This window comes from Manis javanica, chromosome 16 (genome assembly GCF_040802235.1).
Source record: "Manis javanica isolate MJ-LG chromosome 16, MJ_LKY, whole genome shotgun sequence".
In the NCBI taxonomy this organism is placed as follows: Eukaryota; Metazoa; Chordata; class Mammalia; order Pholidota; family Manidae; genus Manis; species Manis javanica.
Window position 1 is genome coordinate 54263881 of NC_133171.1, and position 25071 is coordinate 54288951.

Sequence of the window (25071 nt, forward strand, 5' to 3'; positions counted from 1 at the left end):
ATTGACCTTGGAGATAAAGTGGAACAGGAAGGTGGGGTGGGAAGAGGAAGGTGGATCCATTTTTGACATGCAAGAGGAGCTGGGAAAGGTCTTAGTCTTGGGAGGGCAATGAGACCAGGGCTCGGGACAGAGGGACGAGGACAGCGCTGCTGCCTCCTGGGGATGTCGGCGGCCAGAGCAGGGTGGTGCCTGAAAGGAGCCATTGCTGCAGAGACTCAGGGCTGGGACTGGTTAGAGGAGTAGGGTGAGTCATGACTTCTGCCTCATTCTAAGCCCCAGGGCTGGGAGGGTTGGGGCTGCCTTTGGCTCTCTGGGGAAAACTGAGACAGACAGGGGAAGCTGGGTGGAGGACGAATGAACTGTGAGAGCGTCTGAGATGAAAAGCAGGCCTGGGAGCTGGGGGCCTGGTGGCAGGAAAGTCTCCAGAGAGGGGGAGAGCACCCCTGCCACGGAAGCGGCAGAGACAGGTAAGCAGCTGGAGGGGGTGCAGGGCCGTTTTGAAGGAAGATGACCTAGGACAGGCATTCTCCTTTCAGGTCATCTTGCTGTTCCCAGGGAAACAGGAGGCAGGCCCACCTTGCTCTACACGGGCTACAGAGGCTCAAGAGGGCTGGGGGCCCACCACCCTTTCAAGGACACCCCTTGTCCTGATGTGTCCCTGGGTGTTCCTGCCTCCTCAGTCCTGGCTGTCAGATTAGGCTGAGGTCTTCACTGAGTGAACATATTCTTAGGTTCCATGGGGATGGTTCCAGGGACATAGCACAGGTGCCACACCCCTACTATGCAAACAAGCAAACTAGAAATTGACGATTGTTCATGAGGCCACAGGAGCTGTTAATGTGGTCATCATGTGCTGACCCTGGCTGAGCACTCTGCACATCTGAGGAGGGCTGGTGGGCCACAGGCCTCTCCTGTCCTGTACCTGGGGTTAAACAACTGAGAAGATTTTCTCATTTCCTTTTGCTCCTGACATTACACTTAACAGAACCTCAGAAATTCAGGTGGGTTACATCAGGAAAGGATCAGTTTTCAACATTTCCACATTTGGTGTTAAAGCTGGTTCATTATCCTCTTTAGATGTTTAAACTCCTGCAAGCCCGTGCAGGAGATGGAGACTGCTTATCACACACAATTCCAACAAGATGACCCCAAATGAACTGATAGAAGAATCTGGAGTTTTCCATAAGACATGAAGTCACCCAGGACAGAGCTCTCAGTAAGAAAGACAGCATGTAGATTCTGGGTTGGCCTTTCATTAACAGTGCTCCATCCTCTGCTTATATCTTTTAAAATGTTTATTTACTGAAGCACCTGGTGTTTCTTGATGGGAGAGAGTAGGAAGGTCACAGTGATACCCATGAACAATCTTGCCAGTAATGTTTAACCTGAATCTAACTGAGGCTTAACTTCCTGTTTACAGTGAATAGAGAGTATGAAGAAACAAGTTAAATGATGCCAGGTAAAAACAACCAGACAAGCTGAAGCTGTGGGAAGGGCTGGTAGATAATGTTGTTGTTACACAGCAGCTGTTTCCATACCGCAGAGAATTGCCCACTTCCCTGTAAAGCAGCTGGGAGGGCTGATACTTGATTTCCCAGCCTCCCTTGCAGCTAGAGACTCATTCCAGCCAATGAGAAGTAAGGGGAAATCTTCTGGGTGGCTTCTAAAAAACACTTTTCCTCTTTGATAAAGGGAGAAAGGTACACAGGGAAAGCTCCTTTTGCCTAATGCCCCTTCCTGCTGAGATGCTGTCCTGCAGGGTGTTTCATGCTATGGTAGCCATCTATCACCCATCAGGGGAAACATGACAGACACAATGAGTATGTTAGTTATCTATTGCTGTGTCACAAATTACCTTAAGATGTAATACCTTAAAATAACAAACATTTTGATCTCACACAGTTTCTCAGAATTAGGAACCCAGAAATAGCTTAGCTGCATGGTTCTGGCTCAGGGTCTCATGAAGTTGTATTCACGCTGATAGACAGAGTGGGCAATCACCTCAAGGGTCACTGGAGTGGAAGAATCCATTTCCAAACACACTCTCGTGGTTTTGATAGGCATCAGTTCTTAGCTGGCTCTGGATAGAAAGCTCCAGTGCCTCACCACACAGGTCTCTCCAATGGCGGCTCACAAGATGACAGTGTGCTTTCACCCCAGTGAGAGATGCAAAAGAGCAAGAGAGCATAAGAGAGACAGAGAACAAGATAGAGTGTGAAGCCCAAAGGGAAACTGCAGTCTTTTTATAACCTAATCTCAGAATTGACACTATCCCTTCTGCCATATTTTATTGGCCACACAGAACCAACCCTGGTAAAATGTGGGAAGGGTGTGCATACCAGAAGGTAGGGATTATTAAGGACCAATTTGGAAGCTGTCTATCACACTGAGGATTGCAGAAGAGAAAGAACGAGTCTGGGTCTTTGAGAAGAGTGTTCAGTAACTGCACCCAGCCCCCAAACTATTTGTACCTATCCTGTTATGTCAGATAACTGAATGTCTTTGTTGTTTAGGTCACTGTTCATTTGATATTTGCTGCCAAAAACGTCGTGACTAATAGCAAGGGCTATTAAATACTTCTAGTAAAATGTAGCCTTTATTTTGAGAAGAACAAAAAATATGCCTGTTTTTAGTAAAAACAAAAGAAATATTTTAAGGTGTAGCTTGTTACTTTAGGTGAAATAATTTTGATTCATGAAAATTCTGAAAACTTTAATCTGAAAATTCCAGATTTTTATACTTTTTAGAAATTGTTTACAACTACTACTTTCATTGGAAGAAATAGAGTATTTTTCTCTCCTTATTCCTCCTGAGAAATAAAGTGGGGTTATGCTAATTAATCAAATAGGCCTGTAATATAGCACTCAGGTGTGTGACTTAGTTTTTGAACATTTGATTAAACATAGGTAGATCCTCTGTGGGTTGAAGGTTTACACTCTTTCTAAAAAGTCCTCAATTGTTAAAAATAAGGCTTAGGTAGAGAGGAGAAAATTTGACACAATTGAGATGGGGACAGAACTGGCATCCTATCATGTTGTCCTTTTACATGTTCTTGAGATCATTCAAGCATCCTGAACCATTTCTCGCTCTCACTGTGAAATAGCTCAACATACAGTAAAGTATTGAAAATAGAACAGCAAACATCCAAGTATCTGCCAGGCAGACTGAACAAATCTTAATGTTTCACCACATCTTGGTCAAATATTTGTTTGTTTTTAAAGAAATGAAACATCACAGATGGAGGTGAAACCTCTTTGACCTCTTTTCTAACCTTACCCCACAACTCTCCCTCCCATGCGCAACCATGCCACAGACTAGAGAGATCTTTCCTTTTGATTACATGAATATGTTTTATAAATTATATATAATATTGTTTTATAAGTATTTTTTAATTTCATATAAGCAAGCACATTGATTAAGTTTGTGATTTGCCATTTTCATTCAGCCTTGTGATACAGAGCTCCATTCTTTTCCATTTCCCTGCTTTTTGGTAACCTATTATGAGACCATGGGACAACATATTAATCATTCTCCTGCTGACGGACATTAGGGTTGTCGTCACTGTTTCACTATAACCAACCATGCTGTACTGAGCACCCTTTTACACGTCTCCCTTTGCGTTGTATGGGAATTCCTCCAGTGAGTGTATCAACTATACCCATGGGATTTTAACCTATGGGGGCGACTGAGTGATGACAAGCGAGGCTAATGCCATGGAAAGAAGATTTTTTATTACATTAGTCCCCTGTTATCCATGAAGGATACATTTCAGGATTCCCAGTGGATGCCTGAAACCTCAGATAGTACCAAACCCTATATATACTATGTACATACATACCTATGATAAAGTTTAATTTATAAATTAGGCACAGTAAGAGATTAACAACAATAACTAATGATAAAATAGAACAATTATAACAACATGCTTTAAGAAAAATTATGTGAATGTGGGCTGTCTCTCAAAATATCTCGTTGTGATGTACTCACCCTTCTTGTGATGATGTGAGTTGATAAAATGTCTATATGATGAGATAAAGTGAGGTGAATGATCTATTGTGACATAGGTTAGGCTGCTATTGACCTTCTGATGATCTGTCAGAAGGGGGATCATCTGCTTCGGGACTGTGGTCCATTGTGGATAAGAGGGGCTATTGTACTTACATTTTCAGACATGCAAGGCCAGGTGGGGAAGCACCAGGTTTGATCAGGAGTTAGAAGGCATGAAGGAAAAACATGGCCCAGAGCCTTTATTGTTTTCTGGGAGAAAGGAAGGCGGGGGAAACAGCTTAGGATTGGCTGCTTTGAATAACGTCAACAGACTCTGGAATACGGGTGGTCTCTAGTTGTCTGGTACCCAGCCCCAGGTGATGAGGGCAGAGGAATATTGTCCCCTGGAGTGTAGGAGCAGACAGAGGAGGTGGTTCAGAGCATGGGCTCTGGATTGGGTAGTATGCATATGAAAGGAGTGCCCCCAGCCCTTTGCTCCCTTTAAGAACTGGCTAGCCCTGGGGAGGGTCGTCTCTCTCTAGTCAGTGACTTCACGGGTGCCAGAGCCTCAAGGATATATCAAATAAGAAGTGGAGTTAATGCAATGGGCACTTAGGTGTTGCCAAATTGCTGGTTGTGCCAATTTACACTCCCACTGAGAGTTTATAAGAGACCTAATTGCTTTGCTTCTCTTGGTATTACCAGAATAAAAAAAATTTTGCCAATGAAATACTATCTCATTGCTGTTTAATTGATATTTTCCTGATTATTTGTGAGGCTGGGCATCATTTCATCTGTCCATTAGCCATTTCAGTTTCTTCTTCACTGAATTGCCTGTTCTTAGCTTTTTACCATTAGGGTGGGACAGTGTTTATATTTTGTTAATAATGTGCAGATGTTGATACTAATGTAAGCTAATATTAATAACACTAATAATACTAATATTAGCGATTGAATGCATTGCAAATATCCTCACCCAGTTTGTGGCTTGACTTTTAACTCTTTTATGATGTCTCTACAGTTCAGAAGTTTAAAACATATCATTCTTTTCCTTTATAGTTTATGTTTTTGTATCTTAGAGTCATAAAGATGCTATTCCATGTAAAATAGTGTCTTGGTTATTTTAAATGATTTACCCATCAAGTCTAAGCAGTTTGTTTAGTCTCCATTGAATAACTGCCATTTGAAGAACAGTTTGGCCCAATCTATTTTTTTAAATAAATTCTTGTAGGAATTTATCCTGCAGAAATATTCCCCAAAATATATGCACAATGTTGTTAAATATAGCTCCCAAGGTAACAGCAAAAAATCTAAAAGTCACCTAAATCAATCAGTGGAAAGTTAGTGAAATGAATTATGGAATAACCACATAATGTAATTCTCTACAGCCATAGAAACAATAAAGGAGATCTGGATGAGCTCATATGGAAAGTTCTCCAAGATATATTGGTAAGTAGGAAAAATAGAAATTTAAAAAAAATCCTAGGATCCATTTACTATGCTACCATTTATGTCAAAGAGGTAAAAACAATTCTCTATGTTGATACATATAACATTTCAGAAATAAAACTACTAAGAGCAGTTACTTCTGAGGAGGGGGGCCCAGGGTTTGAGGGAGGGAGGGAGACCCATTTTTCACTGCCCATCTTTTGTGCTGATTTCCTTGTTATTTCCATTAAAGTAAAGAAAAACTGCCGTGGGTGATCCCATTTGCTGTAAGTTGCTATTTGTTTTGGCATTTGAAATATTCTGAGGTGAAGAGGTCCTTTCATTCCAATCGTCAGGAAGAAACTGAGTTATTAGAAATGAGGCAGGAGACAGGGTGTCCGCGGGGCAGTCTCATTACACGTGTCCTGCAGCTGGGCCTGAAGGGCAGCGCTCCCAGCAGCAGGCTGCTTGATGAGATTCAGGCTGGTGCCATCTGGGGAAGTGCAAGCTGTCTGTGAACCAGGAGGGTGGGGGCTGGAAGAAGTGGGGCTGGCGGGATGTCTGTGGGATGGGAGGTGGAGGGGGCACAGAGGAAACAGATGGAAGGTGGGGGCAGGTCTGAGCCAAGAGGATCCACCCAGGTCCCTGCAGCCCCAGGACCAACTGTCTGAGTCTGTGGTCTGGGCACGCCAGGCTCTGTCTCCATGTTCTGTCTGGCTGAGGGGTAGGAATGAAGCTCAGTGGAGGAGGAGAGCCCCCACCTCAAAACTTCTGGTGGGCAATTCTCTGGAGAGGAAGAAAGCCCTACTCAACCTAGGCAAATGCTCATCCAATAAGTGAGACTTAAAGGCACCCCGCGTTTACCCTTATTGAGATTTAAGAATAAGGGAAAGGGACTGGGTCAGCAACCATGGAACAAAGACAAAATGTGCCCCCAAGGTTAATCCAGCTGCCTTTCTCAGGGCAGTACAGCGGAGCTGTAGGGGGGTGGGCTCTCTGGGTCCAAATCATAGGTGTATGGATTCCACCTCTGGCAAGTTACTGAACATTTCTGCCTTAGTTTTCTTATCTATACATCGGAAAATAATAAAACTTACCCCAAAGGGGGTTGTCCTGACATATGGTAAATGCTTATGAAGTGTTAACCATTGTTATTCTTTACTTGTTTACCACCTTTTAAGTTCACCACAGCCCTGGCAGTGACATGATCAGCACGTGGAGACGGGTTCTGTGTCTGCAGTAGATGCACATTAACCGAGCTCACAAACCTGATGAATAAACTCTAACCCAACTTGTTCATCTACATGGGGCAGAGCACATAGAAGGACCCATCAGCATCCTCCTCTTCTCTCTTCTCCCCATGTGGGAGTCCAGACTGCACTCAGGTTCCTTAGGGGAATGAGATTGCTCTGTGACATTCTTTCTTTTCACGGCTACTCCCACAGCGTGACTGTCAGCCCCGTAGGGAAAGGCACCTTGCTACACAGATTTCATGTATTGATTTTGTATCCTGCAACTTCACTGAATTCTCTTAGTTCTAAGAGTTCTAACTAATTGGTTTTTTTGGTGAACTCTTTAAGGTTTTCTCTTTCTAATATCTTGTCATCCTGTAAGCAGGATTTTTGTTAGTCTCTCTTTAAAGAGCAAGGCAGGGTTTTCCCCAGCAGATTGCCTTTGGCCATCATAAGGATGGGATTGTTATTTTGCCAGTCTTTTTCTGATCATGAGGATGATTAGCCTGAGGACGAACCCCACGCGCCATATATGGCAGAGCAAGACGGAAAGGACCTGGGTCCTTGATATATCACTGAGCCACTGGATTAACCAACCCAGGAACTTCTCTGCTGCCAGACTTCTCTTACTGAGAGAAAAATAAAGTGTCCTTATTTAAGCAACTTGTTTGGGTTTTATGTTACTTACATGAGGACAAAAGCTTTGTAAGTTATAATGCTCTGCAGTAAAGAACTTGGCTTAATTTTTGCCTAACTTGAGCTTCACCAAATTTATGTGTCCACATCTTTTTTTAACTAATTTCTATTGAAATGTCAAGAACACTTAGGAAAGTCCTGTGTAGACCCTAGTTTCTACCTTCTAAATCTATGCCATCCAATTATATCACCTGTAGAATATTAAAGGCTATTTTGATCATATAAAAACGTGGACTACACTAACAACTGTCTAAATTGATGACGTGAAGTCTGCCAGGAACCTACTATTAGAAAATGTCATGTTTTCTATTGCTGCACACCCTTGTTTCTCACAGCATGGTGCATGAACCAGCAGCATGTCATACCCCAGACCTACTGAATCTAAGATTTGCATTTAAACAAGACTCCCTGGTGAGTCTGTGTACATTAGAATTATCGTAGAAGAACTATTATAAACTAAAAGCTGCAATACAGATGTTGGCTACATCGTTATTCATGAAAACAAAGAACAAACTAATATTATTAATTAATTTCTTTATCTGCTTTCAGAGACCTTCAAAAGCATTTACCATGTGTTAGGAAACCAAATAGTCTCATTTGATTTTCAAAGCACTACTGAGAGTTTTTAAACCCTTGTTTATAGGGGAGAAAATGAGATTCAGAGAAGTAAAGTGACACTATGTTGAGTTTTGCTAGTCCTGTAGTTGGGAAAAAGAATGCCAATTCATCGTCCAGATGCAGTCATGGTTTTTCCCATGCAGACACTTGATGTCTGGCCACACGGGGAGGTAAGACCTTCCCACCCCTTTGAACACTCTTCCCAGTTGGTACTGAGATTGCACTCCTGTCTCAATGCCCAAGCCTGTGCTGTCCTTCAGGAGGAGGCAAATGACAGTCCTGTTCACACAACCAAACCCTCCTGTCTGCTCATCCAGGGCCCAGAGAAGTCTTAGCCCCTGAAGGGGTCCTGAGCCCAAAGCTGAGAGGTATCTCAACAGCCAGGTTAAGAGATTCCTGGTCTGGGAAGCCAGACAGCTTCCTACATGGGCCATGCAAGGACTCAAACTCCACTCCTGTTAGAATGGCACATTCTAATCACTTGGAGTCCCAAGACCAGGATGAGATTAGGCTTTGATTGGAAATAATCCTGGATTAATAAGAAAAGAACAGAAGCATTTAATACTCTAGATACTGAAGTATTATTTAAAGCTGAGGGTTGATTTTTTTTTTAAATTCTTGATGTTGGCTTATTTGCTTAGCTATTTAATGGTTACTTTGTTTAGCAGTTGGATAAAGGGTTGTGATTTTGTTTTTTAGAGGAAACACATTGCTTTGTAGCTCAATTAACAATTTCTACTAAGCCCCAAATTCAGATCATATGGGCTCAAAACAGAGCAGCAAATCCTGATTATAAGGGACCCGGGATCAAAAGGACAGTCCAAGGGCTGAGTTCATAAACCGAAAATAGCCACACCACATAGTAAATCTTCCTGAGTCAGGTGATCCAGTCTTGCATTTTCAATGTTAAACAAAATACTCATATGTGATGATAGAACCATCTTGGTTCTGTCAATCTGCAAAAGCAATTTGGCTATTCATGGAGAATCATAGTAGTTGTGTCTTGGATGAGGTTCATCATTCTTAGTATTTCTAGAAATGAGTCCATTTCTGGAAATTTATCTTAAGGAAATAATCTAAGCCAAAGGAAACTCTCTGGCCAGAAGAGCCCACCATAGCACTATTTTAAGTACTGGAAACCCATGGTATTTGAGAGTAAGGGAATAATTAAATGGCCTGTGGTGTGGCTACCTAATAATATATTAAGTAGTCAATTTTTAAGTGATGTTTAAATTTAAAGCATATTGGGTATTGAACTGGATTGTTCCTCTGTTGCTTTCTATCCAATAGGTACAAATGGTTGAAACAAAGTTAAACATGAAAGTTGTAAGACAAAGGTTATTTGTAAAGTACTAGCTATAGAATTTGGTTGAAGATATATGAGGATGGGCCTGCCCAGACTATTACTATCTTCTCTATCCACCCAAAAGCAAAGCTCAGCCATTCTTCCAGCCCTGCTGTCTCCCCATAGCTGTCTTGACTCCTCAGTCCTCTCTCCCCCGTGGTATCTCCTACAGCACACAGCCCGTGGTGAAGCCTGCCTTGAACGCTTGGTGTTTCCATCAGCATGAGTCTCTTCTGCTGGCATCTTTGACCTCAGGGACTGGGATTTTAGACCTCTTTTATTTCACACGGCACACAACTCAACCCCTGCTGTACCCAGTCAGGCACCAAGTCCTGTTCATCCTACTTCCTAGCTTTCCTCAGCTCTATCTCTTTCTCTCTAGCCCTTCAAATAGGCCTACATTTGGGGATTCCTCATCTCTGCATCCCTCCCTGGATTCCTGCAACACTGTAGCTATTAACACTGTATCTCTTAGGGTGCTTTGGTGCAAGTAACAGAGAGCTCAATGTGTAAGTAGTTTAAACAATGTGGTAAGTCTATTTTTTTTTTTTTGGTGGGGGGGAGAAAAACCCTTTCCATAAAGCCTTCCAGAAGACGCTCAAGGTCCATGGGCCAGCACTGGGTCACACAGCCATGTCTTAGCTGCAGGGAAGGCTGTGAAAGCCATCATTTGGCATTTTCAATCTCTATAGCGGGATGCAGGCTCTGCCAGCAGGAAAGAAAGAAGGGTGAAGGGACAGTTTCTATTAGAGTAGGGAACCAATCGTGTCTGCCTCCAACTCCCTGCTTGGGTCTCCCCACCCCTTTAATCCATTTCCAGCACTGCCATTATTTATTCACTCATTCATTTCATTAATGATTCATCCATGGCAAAAATAACCCAAGACAGCTAGGTTATTTTTCTGTAACAAACAACCTTCAACTACCAGTAGCTTGGAATAGCAGGGTTAATTTTCACTGGCCACAGCAGCAGGGCAAAGAGAGCATAGAGATTAGCACCAGCTCCTACCTGCTTCCACCTGATATCAGAATTGATGCTTATCAATTCTGCTCACACTTTATTGGCTAAAGGAAGTCACATAACCACACCTAGCTTCAAAAGAGCATAAAAGTGAGCTCATTCTTTATGCAGGGTGAGCAGCACGGACAGTTATCACACTCAACAAATACTGCATCACTGACCATATGCTAGATGACTTGCTGGAGAAGTATGGTAAGAAAAACAAAGTATCTGTTCTGAAAGCATTTATAATCTAGAAGGAAGAGTCTGCCTCTTCTTTTATGCCCTCATGCTGCCTTTAGAAGACTTCAATTGTACCACCTCTTACATTTTTATTAAATTTAAAAAAACTTGGCTGTCTACCTGAATAGGCTGTAAAACCTTAAAGATGTGTTACCATCCTTGTAAACCTGCACTAGTAGAAACTTAATAAATGTTTGTTGAATTATCTCTGAGATAGGATGGGCTCAGCTGCAAGGAACAGGAAGACCAGTTGGCAGTAGCTTTAACAAACCGGGTTTATATTTTCACCCAGAGAGAAGTCTAACAGTCAGCAGCTGCTGTGGTTGGTTTCTCTGTTAAACAATGTCATCCAGGACCCAGGCTCTTTCTATCCTTACACTATGATATGCTCGGCTTGTTGGCTTTTCTACCTTGTGATTGTGCCTCATGGTCACAAGACTGCTGCCACTGCTCCATATAATGTATTCATTTTTAAGGTGGGAAAAAACAGGACAGTGGCAGGGTGTTCTCCACTGGTGGCTGTCCCTTAGAGCAGGGAACAAAAGTTTTCCTAGAAGCCACCCAGTAGTTTAAGTCTCACAGCCAAAATATGGATCACAGGGCCACCCCAAGCTTCAAGTGAGACTGAGAAAGAGAAAATCTGGATCTCCAGTAAGCAAAAGATAGCAAAAGAGCAGCTGGGAATGGTTTGGGTAGCCAACCAGAAAGTTCATCACAAATTAAGAATACGTGCCCAGTAATATTTATTGTTGAATATTCAGATTTTTATTATCTGGCTCTTTATTGATTTTTAATAACATATAAAGAACTCTCATCATTTTTGTGACTAACCAATATTGAGTGAATTGTCTGTGTTGGGCACTATGCCAAGCAAGTTGTGGATTCTCTCATTCAGTCTTCGCAACTCTATGACAAAGGTATTATCAATCTCAGTTTTACATATGAAGAAATTGAATGCCAGCATAGTTAAACAACTTGTCCAACTTGTTCACTTACCAGCTAATAAATGATGAAACAGGAGTTTGAACTCCAGTGTCTGAATCCAGAGCCCATGTTCCTATTCTAGGACTTTAGGTCTAGAGAGAAACAGAGAGCTCATCAGACCCAAACCCTTTATTTACATAGTGCTGAGGCCCAGAGATGGGCAGTAACCTGTGCAAGGTCACACAGCAAGCCCAAGTCAGAGACAGGCCAGGACCCAGCAATCCTGACTCCCAGGCCACAGTTCTTTCTATCACCCTGGGCTGCCTCTATTTAGAAATCTCACATTAGTTCACTGATCTTTAAAAAGACAAAATACCAAAATCGGATTTTTAAAAATGTATTTGACTGATGGTTTGGCAAATCAGAACAAACTTTCCTTTTGTGAAGTTGAAATTTGATGGTGAGTTTGTTCAAACTCTTTTGCCTGTGTCCGTGGAAACTCTGGTTTGTATAGTATTTTTCAGTTCTCAAGTGATAAGAGGAAGGAAGGGATATATGGTCAGAGCTTCAGCTGAGACTTAACCAAGATTACTTCAAACTCCAAGCTCATGCCCAGAAATGCCTTATGTGTGGTGCTTAGCCACATCCTCTATAATACAGCTTTGGGAAGCCTCTTGATAGAGTAGAATGTGTGTGGTTTGACTTCCCACTTCTATTACCGACTGACTAGCCGTAGGACCTGTGACTGACACCACTGTGAGAATGCAGCAGACCTCACGTGTGGAAAGCACCTGGCACAAAACAGGGCTCGGCAAGTGTCAAGTCCCTTTCCCTTGTCCTCTGCTACCTCCCCTTTGGTCTTAGGGCTGAAATGCCACCAGCATCGAATTTTATAAGCAGTGTCTACCTTGCCCACGCCATGCCCTGTTTCAGAAAGGTTGAGTTTCTTTTGTTGATGGGACTCAAACCTTTCAAGGGAAAAATGTTTGCTTAAATTTAAAAGTCATTTTGGTGTGGCATTTAAGACCCTGGAGAGTGAAGGTTGTCAGCACAGGTTCTTGAATCACACAAGGGTTTGAATTTAGGCTCCATCACTTCCTAATTATGTGTGCAGTTGCGTATCCTGCTTGCATCTGAGTTCCCTCTCCAGACAATGTAGGTACTTATAGTAGCCACTGCCGGAGGTTGTGGGGATGAGATGAGGACTGGGAGCAGAGAGCTGAGAACTGTGTGGCACACAGAAAGCACACCGTGAGTGTTTGCTGGAGCCTTGTTGGATTGTTGAACCTCTTCCACAGCTTTTTCATCTAAGCTTTTAGTGTGGGTAAGACAAAACATTTTCTCTGCTTCTTGTAAGGGTAAGGACAATTAGGGCAGTTGGCAGCATGTGACAGCTAAGTGAGGTGGCATACAGGACCACAGGGCAGGAGACTGGGTAGAACTCCTGGCTCTGCCACCAGCACCCATGTGTCCTTCTTCCTCAGGACTTCAGTTCACTGCTTGTAAAATTCAGAGGTTGGAGTCCCTGGGCTTGTCCTCCTTGTCCCAGCCTCCCCACCCTCCTCTAGTCCCCCTTGACATTGACTTCCATCCTCTACCTTCTTTCCTCAGATATGACTATAAACAAGCTCTCAGGTCCTTCTCCACACTCCAAAAGAAACTCCTTCAACAAACATGCATATTCACCAAATGTGCACCCACTGGGCACCAGGCACTCTTCTGGGGGGTGGGATAGGGCAGTGGACAGAGGACATAGTCCCTGCCTCACAGGATTGACATTCTAGCTGTGCAGACAGGAGCAAACAAAATAAACAAGTGAGATATACAGGCACACCGTGGAGACACTGAAAGTTCACTTCCAGACCACCACAATAAAGTGAACATAACCCAAGTCAAATGCAGTTTTTGGTTTCCCAGTGCACGTAAAAGTTATGTTTGCACTATACTGCAGTCTGTTAAGTGCACAGTAGCATTATGTCTAAAAAACAATGTACATACCTTAAATAAAAAATACTTTGCTAAAAAATGCTAATAGGCATCAGCTGATCTTTCAGCAAGTCATAACCACTGATCACAGGTCACTGTAACAAATAATGAAAAGTTTGAAATATTGCAAGAATGACTAAAATGTGACACCAAGACACCAAGTGCGCAAGTGCCATTGGAAAAGTGGCACCGACAGATGTGCTCAACCACAGGGGTGCCACAAACCTTCAATCTGTGAAAAACACAGTATCTGCGAAGCTCAGCGAAATAATGTGCGCCTGTATAGTAGAGCAGGTGGAGCTGGAGAGTTAGATTTAACGGGGTTGGGGTTTTGCTGAGTGAGGGGAGAGTGCAGACAAGGAGCTGGAATCACCAACCTTGGAGTTGAGGCTGGCTTGGCAAGGGGGTTGGTTTGAAGTGCGCAGTGAAAAGGTCGGGAGGTCAGTGAACTGTGGGGCCCGTGGAGGTGCAGGCTTGAAGGAATGAGCTAGGAAGAGGTTTGAGCATGGGGTCTTTGGGGGGGCCTAGGGCTTGACTGTGGGCCTAAGCTGCTGAGCCAGGGAAGATGAGGTCATCGGGGGAGAGGAAGTCAAGGAAGCAGGTGGCCAGGGCGTCGGTGGATTGGGCCAGTGGATGGGAAAAGTGACATCATGGGTGGGGGAGAGCGGACAGTGAGGCAGGAGCTACCAGGGGTGAGCAGCTAGTTTGTAGAGACACATTTAAAAGTGCAATTTAGTGTTATATTTGTGGAAAAACTCTTTTGTTTTTATGATAACTACAGAAGGGAAGAGAGTTATTTATGTCATAAAAAGCAGGCCTGAGCATTAAAAAGCTGAGGAATACCTGAGAGTATCTTGTTTCTTCAAGGACCCAGACTGCCAGTGGGAGGGATATAACACCGCTTGTACAATCGCAGTCCTGAGCTGGTGGGAAGGTATTTAGTTTTTTATAGGTGAAGGGCTTTCCTGTCATCTCTGAAATCCAAGGAGATAGCCACCATTTCAATACAGGTTTGAAATAATATTATAATGATAATTTATTAGTACTATCCATTGAAAGCCATTGATTGAGAGGCAGTGGTGTCAGGAGTTAAGCACGGGTTCTGCTTGGGTTTGAGTCCCAGCTCCGCTTCTTACTGTTAAAACTCATCTGTACAAGGGGAATAATAATAGCACTGTCCCTCAGTTTCTAATGTGCACAGAGGGTAGCCTGCAGTGTGTGAGCACTCAAAAAATGTAGACTAGATATTCTACTCTTTCTCATCTTTGTTGGTAAATGAACAAGCAAATAAAAACAGGTTTTGAAGGTCCTGTACCATTCATGTCTGTGTGGGGAAAACCAGCCAGAGAGCAGAGCAGAGACATGTGTCCTTCCCCCGAATTGCCTCTGGGAGGCCGTGTGGCCCACGGGGAGCGAGGCTGTACTGGGAGTGAGGAGCCTGGGTTTCTGTTCCTCCTCAGCCTGGGAGGCAAAGGCCAAGTATGGCCAAGGTGAAGGCAGAGTGTCTCTGAGCTTCAGCTTGCAACCCTGCAAAGTGGGGTCAATCATTCGGCCAGGCTCACACAAGGCTGTCTGAGGAGCAAATGAGGAAATGTCCCAAGAAGGCAATCGGTTAACTCCCTGGACAAGTGTACGCAGCATGCCTGTGGTGAGTGCCCACCTACCTGCTGGGCACAGAGGTTTGGAATTCTGCTGGTCCCCTCCCCAGAGAAGTACCCAGAAGACAGTTTTGGGGAGAATATAATGAATGGTGCTGAGCATGGCCATCAGTTCCTTTTCCAGAGCCTTACCAACAGATGTTCCTGCTCATGGGAAATGACCAGAGGTCACTGCTCTTCCCTGTAGAATGGTCTAGACCTGCATAAGTTCAGAAGCCCCCTTAACACCAGACACTCTTCCTCCAATTTGGGCTGCCTTCCCCTCTCGGCAGGTGCTTTCAGACCCTTAATTTTTGTCTCTCCTAGCACACCACAGCATCCTCGAATTAGACATATCCTCAATAGCAAGAAAACTACGGTGTTTACAAGTGCAGAAGTGTGAGGTGTTTTATAAATATCAGCCCTACTCCACTCCAAGCCCCAGAAAAAGGTTACTGTCCCCATTGTATAAAGAAGTGAGGCTCAGGGAAGTGTGGATTTCTCGTCTTCCTGGTTGTTTTGTGGAAATGTTGCCCTGCCCCCTTTGAGACTGTACATTCTCTAAGGGTGGTGGTCAATTTTTTTCCCCTCTTCTTCAGGGATGGCAAAGTCCAGCGTCTCAGGAAGTACTAATTCTTGGGACAGGGATAATCATAAGAAGGAATTGCCAGGGTAGAGGCCATCCCTGAGGAATCTCTGTGGAGGTGGGAATGGCAGTGTAGAGGCCAACAGGTTGGTTCTGGGTTGGTTCAGAGGGAACATGAACATCACCATCTGAGAAAAGATGATGTGGTTAAAATGAGAGAGGGCAGATACAGTTCCCACCTTAGGGAACTCAAGGAAGTGAGGGAACTTCCTGGAAGCACAGGGCCAGAGGGAAGCAAAAACTATCTTCCACTTTAAACGTACAACAGGTTGCTGTGTAAGAAATCTATATATAGACTCCCCCACTTTACCATTTATATACAAAGTTATTCACTACAGAACTGACTGTAAAAGACTGGAGCCAACTCAGTGTCTATCAATAAGGAACTAGTTTAATTAGTCAGATTTTCATTTGATAGAACACTCTCCAGCCCAAGAAATGAGGAGGAAGTCCTCATTGCTCTGAAATGGAACAATCTCAAGAATTTATTTTAAGTAAAAAATGCAGTGGGCATAATGAGGGAAATGAAAAAACCACCATGTGTTACTATTTCACTCATATCATTTTGGAAAATTTTAAAAACTGGTAATTCTAAGTGTTGACAAGGAAGTAGAGCAAAGGCAATTTTCAAACATGCTGGCAAATGTGTGAACTGACACAACCACTCTGGAATGCAGTTCCCATTCTCTGAAGTTGACAATGTGCATTCCCTAGGGCCCTGCAAATGCTCTAGGGAAATGCTTACCCCAGTCCCACCTGTACCTGGTCCTAAATCATACACACCAGGAGAAATGATTAAGAACATTCACATCACTGTTGTTCCTAGAAGCAAAGAGTGGAAGCAACCCAAATGTCCTTAAATAGTACAATGAAAAATTGATGGTGCATCTTCACAGAATGGAATTCTACACCAGAATGCAAATGAACCAACCCCAGCCATGCATGTCATCATGACTAAATCTCAGGGGCACAATCACGGGTGGGATAAAAGCAAGTTGGAGAAGACTGTATGCAATATGCTCCTTCCCTTCAAAGTCCAAATAAGTAAAACACTGTCCGGAATTTATTGTATGGTAATATAAACACATGGCAGGACAATAAAGAAAGAAAGGGCAGAGTAGCTATAACATTCAGAATAACACTTAGGTGGGGTTGGGAAAGGCTACACAGAGTTTAAAAGTTCTGCTTCCTTGTGTAGAACAAGTGGTTGGTACTAGGCGGCTTACTGTACTGTAGTTAAAAAAAAACATATATACTGAATAATTACTATTTCATATCTACTCAATATTTAATAAAAACAATTTTTTAAAATGAGGCCTAGACCAGTGTGAACAGTATGCTGCCATTTGTGTAAAAACGGAGAGCCACACACATACACACTGGCATGAGAAGTATTTCTGGGAAGTTATACATGACACTGGTAAAATTGGTTGCCTCTGGAAAGGGAGGCTGGGAACCAGATGAAATTTAAAATGGTGAAATCTGGAGGGAGACAGGGAAGTTGCGAGGGAGGGACAGGGGCTGGAGGAGAGGACTGGCCTGGCTGGGCCCCAAACCTCTGGGTGTGGGTGTGCCCAGAATCACAAGTGGAGTTGCAAGTCTCACTGGCCAGCCCAGGGAATCCTGTGTCCTCATCTCACAGCTTGGGCCCTTGCGCCTAAGGACAGGGCTGGCTTTAAACAGTTGCCCAAGTCAATTCTAGCTCTGCAATCTTTTGTTTCCAGAGCTTTGTTTCCAAACAGGGTTCCCTCAGGTCTCTTTCCCTGACCCTGCCTTCTTATCTGACCTTCACCCCACTGGTGAGCTGAGCAATTCCTTTGAAATCACGTCAATGTCTTCTGAGACTTCATCCTTGATGACTGAAATGTCCATCTGTGTCACCAAGGTCAGCCAACAGCAAATAGGCCCTTTTCATCCCCTTTTTTATCCTCTCCTCAAGAACCCCATGTCCTTTGCTCCACTGTCTCAGCAAAACCTTCTTGAACATTTTTTATTCACTATGGGATATCAGTAACTCAAAGGAAGCTAGGGTTACAGGCATGTCCCCAAGGATCATGGCCTTGAGAGGTAAAGGCATGAGGCACTAATGGAATCTCAGGTATCAGCCAGTGGTCAGGAAGGACTTGGACACAATGTGCAAGGGGTGCCTTCTGCCCTGCTTATACCCAGAATGCCTGAGGACTGGCATGTTGGCAGCATGGATCTGTATGAGAGGCCCCTGAGGGAGGCTGTCTTCCAGAGCCCAGTGGCCATGGATGAGGAGCAGGGGGACAAGGGAGGTTTCATTACTCTGAACTAAGCAGCACCTTATTCCCCAAAGAACCAGTGCAGGCATCTGCATGGCACTGTGGTATGGAAGTGGCTGCTTGGAGGAGGCTGGGCTGCCAGCCAGGATGGGCTCAGCTCTCCCACCTCACCCATCCCCTCACTGCTGGGTTCCCCAGTGGAAAAACACCTTGGCAGTTCATGACTCTCCCTCAGGACCAAGGTAGTGTTGTAAAGGAAGAGAGCAGCTCAGCGGAAGCTGTCAACAAGCAGGTCTGGAGCAAATGCCGTGGGCTGACAATACAAGTGCTGGTGAGGCTGTGGAGCAACTGGACTGAGTTCATCCACTGCTGTGGGGGTGCAGACTGTTAACCGATAGGAAACTGCCTAGTAGAATCTATTAAAGCTAAACACATACCTGTCCCATGACCTAGTAATTCCACTCCTGGAGATACACTGGGAGAAAGGAGCATGCGTGTCTTCCACATGACATGCACGAGAATGTTCATAGCAAAGTTATCTACAACAGTCCCCAAACGGGAACAACCCAGTGCCTACCAGCAGGGCAGTGGATAAACACACTACTGTCTATTTGTACAATAGAGTACTACGCAAAACAAACTAAAGCTACATGCAAAACAGGGATGGAGTTCAGAGGCATAATGTTGAACAAAAGAAGGCAGACACAAAAGAACACATACTGTATTATTCAGTGCAAGAACAGGCAACACTGATCTATGGCCACAGAAGTCTGGACAGTGGTTATTCTTGGAGGGGGGCGATACTGGCTAGAAAGGAACACAGGAACTATCTGGGGCACTGGAAATGTTCTGGGGCACATGGATGGGTACACATGCAACAGTTTATGGAGATTAAACTTAAGGTTGGTACCTTAATGACTGTACGTAAAGTTATATGGCAAACAACAAACATTCCAGGTCTAAAGCTCTGGCACCCCAGCTCGGCTGTTGGTTTTGCCTTCAGAAGAGTGTTGTGTGTACCTTAGGATGACTTTTCATTCCAGCTGCTGGTGGTTGTACCTGAGGACAGACAGCAGGAACTCCTCAAACTGGAGAAGAAAGCATGTGGCCTTTGGGGAGCCTGACCACTGATAGACCATGGGGCAGAATTTGGTTGAGGACTTATTTTCATGGAAATGTACCCCCAGTAGCAAAGTTCTTGGGATGGAGGTGTATAGCTCCCAATTTCAACTGCCAGAGAGCAGTATTTTAACCAAATGAAGGGAGAAACAATAACAGTCAGTGCCTGGCTTAGGCCAGTTCATAATAAATGGCAAGTGAGGAAAAGTCAAACTTGGGCAGAGGACGTGTCAGGCCTTGTGTTCCAGTCATGCCATGAACTTCTTCTGCCATGACGAACAGCTAACAGCCTCTCAGAGCCCCTGATTTCTCAGCTACTCAGTACAAGAAACTAAAATATATACTCTACCTAGAAAAAAACAAGACTGTAATGATTACATTAAAATGGTGGAAATTGTTATTTCTAGTTTCTGGTTAGTTAGAATACTTTCTCCTTGCACTTTAAAAACAATTTCCCAAATTAGATAGCAAAGAACAAATTTTACAATCTTTCATGACCAACTCAGATAAAATGCTCCAGGGATCCTTCTGGAATGTAAAGCTGGGGGGAAAGGACCCCTTCCCTTGGGCCTCCATGATCCTGCACCCTTGTTCACCAGGAACATCAATGTTGCATCCCTGATACTGCCTCTGTGTCCCCAGAAGGGCCAGTACAGAGCAGAAAGGAGAGGAAGGAACTCAGACACCGCCTCAGCAGTTAGACTGAAACCTGACTCTTCTAACCAGCCTTGGAGGTGCCGTGCAAAGGACACACAATGTTCTTTGAAATAACAGCACAACAGCCCTTTGTAAATTCGGGGACAGTTAGCTTTTTCTACTCCCTGTAGCCCCTGAGTACCTGGCCCTCTTAAGAATATTAAAATTGTAGAGAATACTAATATATGTATATCACATACATATAAATAATCTATTAAAAGATATGTTTTTCTTTTCTTTCTACTCCTAGTGTCTTCTGTCACCCTTGAAGGGAAAGGACAAGCAGAACGGCTGCACAAGTGCCAAGTTGGAGTCAGAGCTCCCCGCCACTCTGGCTCAGTAGACCCACACCTCTCTGGCCCTATTTTCCCCACACACACAATAAGGCAAAAACTACTGCCCATCTTTTGAAGAAACCATTTCCCTCCTCCAAAGGCCTCTGTACTAGCTGCAGGCGGCAGCACCAGATATCCATACTCACTGCCCTACAGATCCTGTGGGAGGGCCTGCACGCCCCACACTCTGTCTCCCTTCAGCACCCTGCCCAGAGGCTGGCAGGCTTACCTCCTATGCGATCTCCTCTCAAAGTAAAAAAGCTCACAGCTTGGGCTGGTGGGGAGAGCCCAGCTGAAAAGCAAATCCACATTTAAGTGTGAATGGTAACTAATCTGGTAAAGGAAGTGGCCAGGCTGACCAGGGTTTTGGCAAGTGCTTTTTTTTTTAATTTTGGTATCATTAATCTACAATTACATGAAGAACATTATGTTTACCAGGCTCCCCTCTTCACCACATCCCCCCCCCACATACCCCTTCACAGTCACTGTCCATCTGCATAGTAAGATGCTGTAAATCACTACTTGTCTTCTCTGTGTTGCACAGCCCTCCTCGTGCCCCCAACTCACTATACATGCTAATCATAATGCCCTCTTTCTTTTTCCCTGCCCTTGTCCCTCCCTTCCCACCCATCATCCCCAGTCCCTTTCCCTTTGGTAACTGTTAGTCCATTCTTGGGTTCTGTGATTCTGCTGCGGTTTTGTTCCTTCAGTTTTCCTTTGTTCTTATACTCCACATATGAGTGAAATCATTTGGTACTTGTCTTTCTCTGCCTGGCTTAATTCACAGAGCATAATACCCTCTAGCTCCATCCATGTTGTTGTGAATGGTAGGATCTGTTTTTTTCTTATAGCTGAGTAATATTCCATTGTGTATATGTACCATATCTTCTTTATCCATTCATCTACTGATGGACATTTATCTTGGCTATTGTAAATAGTGCAGCGATAAACATAGGGGTGCATCTGTCTTTTTCAAACTGGAGTGCTGCATTCTTAGGGTAAATTCCTAGAAGTGGAATTCCTGGGTCAAATGGTATTTCTATTTTGAGCATTCTGAGGAATTTCCATACTGCTTTCCACAATGGTTGAACTAATTTACATTCCCACCAGCAGTGTAGGAGGGTTCCCCTTTCTCCACAACCTTGCCAACATTTGTTGTTGTTGTTTGCTTTTCGATGATGGCGATCCTTACTGGTGTGAGGCGATACCTCATTGTGGTTTTAATTTGCATTTCTCTGATGGTTACCAATGTGGAGCATCTTTACATGTGCCTGTTAGCCATCTAGATTTCTTCTTTAGAGAACTGTCTATTCAGTTCCTCCACCCATTTCTTAATTGGATTATTTGCTTTTTGTTTGTTGAGGTGTGTGAGATTTTTATATATTTTGAATGTCAATTCTTTATCAGATCTGTCATTTATGAATATATTCTCCCAGATGGTAGGATACTTTTTTGTTCTATTGATGGTGTCCTTTGCTGTACAGAAGCTTTTTAGCTTGATATAGTCCCACTTGTTCATTTTTGCCTTTGTTTCCCTTGCCCAGGGAGATATGTTCATGAAGAAGTCACTCATGTTTATGTCCATGAGATTTTTGCCTATGTTTTTTTCTAAGAGTTTTATGGTTTCATGACTTAACATTCAGGTCTTTGATCCATTTCAAATTTACTTTTGTATATGGGGTTAGACAATGATCCAGTTTCATTCTCTTACATGCAGCTGTCCAGTTTTGCCAGCACCATCTGCTGAAGAGACTGTCATTTCCCCATTGTATGTCCATGGCCCCTTTATCGTATATTAATTGAACATATATGTTTGGGTTAATGTCTGGAGTCTCTATTCTGTTCCACTGGTCTGTGGCTCTGTTCTTGTGCCAGTACCAAATTGTCTTGATTACTGTGGCTTTGTAGGAGAGCTTGAAGTTGGGGAGTGAGATCCCCCCACTTTATTCTTCCTTCTCAGGATTGCTTTGGCTATTTGGGGTCTTTGGCGGTTCCATATGAATTTTTGAACTATTTGTTCCAGTTCATTGAAGAATGCTGTTGGTAATTTGATAGGGATTGCATCGAATCTGTATATTGCTTTGGGTGGGATGGCCATTTTGACGATATTAATTCTTCCTAGCCAAGAGCATGGGATGAGTTTCCATTTGTTAGTGACCTCTTTAATTTCTCTTAAGAGTGTCTTGTAGTTTTCAGGGTATAGGTCTTTCACTTCCTTGGTTAGGTTTATTCCTAGGTATCTTATTCTTTTTGATGCTATTGTGAATGGAATTGTTTTCCTGATTTCTCTTTCTATTAGTTCATTGTTAGTGTATAGGAAAGCTACAGATTTATGTGTGTTAATTTTGTATCCTGCAACTTTGCTGAATTCTGATATTAGTTCTAGGAGTTTTGCAGTTTTTTATGTACACCAGTAAGGATCGCCATCATCGAAAAGCAAACAACAACAACAAATGTTGGCAAGGTTGTGGAGAAAGGGGAACCCTCCTACACTGCTGGTGGGAATGTAAATTAGTTCAATTTAGGGTTTTTTATGTACAATATCATGTCATCTGCAAATAGTGACAGTTTGACTTCTTTACCAATCTGGTTGCCTTGTATTTCTTTGTTTTGTCTGATTGCCATGGCTAGGACCTCCAGTACTACGTTGAACAACAGTGGGGAAAGTGGGCATCCCTGTCTTGTTCCTGATCTCAGAGGAAAAGCTTTCAGCCTCTCGCTGTTCAGTATGATGTTAGCTGTGGGTTTATCATATATGGCCTTTATTATGTTGAGGTACTTGCCCTCTATGTTCATTTTGTTTAGAGTTTTTATGATGAATGGATGTTGAATTTTGTCAAATGCTTTTTCAGCATCGATGGAAATGATCATGTGGTTTGTGTCCTTCTTTTTGTTTATGTGGTAGATGATGTTGATGGATTTTCAAATGTTGTACCATCCTTGCATCCCTGGGTTGAATCCCACTTGGTCATGGTGTATGATCCTCTTGATGTATTTTTGAATTCGGTTTGCTAATATTTTGTTAAGTATTTTTGCATCTATGCTCATCAGGGATATTGGTCTGTAGTTTCTTTTTTGGTGGGGTCTTTGCCTGGTTTTGGCATTAGGGTGATGTTGGCTTCATAGAATGAGTTTGGGAGTATACCCTCCTCTTCTGTTTTTTGGAAAACTTTAAGGAGAATGGGTATTATGTCTTCTCTGTATGTCTGATAAAATTCCGAGGTGAATCCATCTGGCCCAGGGATTTTGTTCTTGGGTAGTTTTTTGATTACTGATTCAATTTTGTTGCTGGTAATTGGTCTGTTTAGATTTTCTGTTTCTTTCTGGGTCAGTCTTGGAAGGTTGTATTTTTCTAGGAAGTTGTCCATTTCTCCTAGGTTTTCCAGCTTGTTAGAATATGTTTTCATAGTATTCTCTAATAATTCTTTGTATTTCTGTGGGGTCTGTTGTGATTTTTCCTTTCTCGTGTCTGATTCTGTTGATGTGTGTTGACTCTCTTTTTCTCTTAAGAAGTCTGGCTAGAGGCTTATCTATTTTGTTTATTTTCTCGAAGAACCAGCTCTTGGCTTCATTGATTTTTTTCTATTGTTTAATTCTTCTCAATTTTATTTATTTCTTCTCTGATCTTTATTATGTCCCTCCATCTGCTGACCTTAGGCCTCATTGGTTCTTTTTTCCAGTTTCGATAATTGTGATGTTAGACTAATCATTTGGGATTGTTTTTCCTTCTTTAAATATGCCTGGATTGCTATATACTTTCCTCTTAAGACTGCTTTTGCTGCATCCCACAGAAGTTGGGGCTTTGTGTTGTTGTCATTTGTTTCCATATATTGCTGGATCTACATTTCAATTTGGTCATTGATCCATTGAGTATTTAGGAGCATGTTGTTAAGCCTCCATGTGTTTGTGAGCCTTTTTGCTTTCTTTGTATGATTTATTTCTAGTTTTATACCTTTGTGGTCTGAAAAGTTGGTTGGTAGGATTTCAATCTTTTTGAATTTACTGAGGCTCTTTTTGTGGCCTAGTATGTGGTCTATTCTGGAGAATGTTCCATGTGCACTTGAGAAGAATGTGTATCCTGTTGCTTTTGGATGTAGAGTTCTATAGATGTCTATTAGGTCCATCTGTTCTAGTGTGTTGTTCAGTGCCTCTGTGTCCTTACTTATTTTCTGTCTGGTGGATCTGTCCTTTGGAGTGAGTGGTGTGTTAAAGTCTCCCAAAATGAATGCATTGCATTCTATTTCCTCCTTTAATTCTGTTAGTATTTGTTTCACATATATTGGTGCTCCTGTATTGGGTGCATATATGTTTATAATGGTTATATCCTCTTGTTTGACTGAGCCCTTTATCATTATGTAATGTCCTTCTTTATCTCTTGTTACTTTCTTTTTTTTGAAGTCTATTTTGTCTGATACTAGTATTGCAACACCTGCTCTTTTGTCCCTGTTGTTTGCATGAAATATCTTTTTCTATCCCTTGACTTTTAATCTGTGCATGTCTTTGGGTTTGAGGTGAGTCTCTTGTAAGCAGCATATAGATGGGTCTTGCTTTTTTATCCATTCTATTACTCTGTGTCTTTTGATTGGTGCATTCAGTCCATTTACATTTAGGGTGATTATTGAAAGATATGTACTTATTGCCATTGCAGGCTTTAGATTCGTGGTTACCAACGGTTCAAGGTTATCTTGTTTACTACCTTACTGTCTAACTTAACTCGCTTATTGAGCTATTATAAACACAGTCTGATGATTATTTCTCTCCCTTCTTATTCCTCCTCCTCCATTCTTCATATGTTGGGTGTTTTGTTCTATGCTCTTTTTAGGAGTGTTCCCATCTAGAGCAGTCCCTCTAAGATACCCTGTAGAGGTGGTTTGTGGGAGGCAAATTCCCTCAACTTTTGCTTGTCTGGGAGTTGTTTAATCCCTCCATATTT

General features: G+C 42.9%; 1 long non-coding RNA gene across 1 annotated transcript; it reads left to right on the top strand.

Annotated features, from left to right (window-relative positions):
* Positions 1 to 320: 320 nt before the first annotated feature.
* LOC108390136 (uncharacterized) lies at positions 321 to 24269 on the top strand. Its single transcript, XR_001851435.3, has 3 exons — positions 321 to 467; positions 5376 to 5436; positions 20054 to 24269. It is a non-coding gene; the product is annotated as an uncharacterized lncRNA (long non-coding RNA).
* Positions 24270 to 25071: the final 802 nt, after the last annotated feature.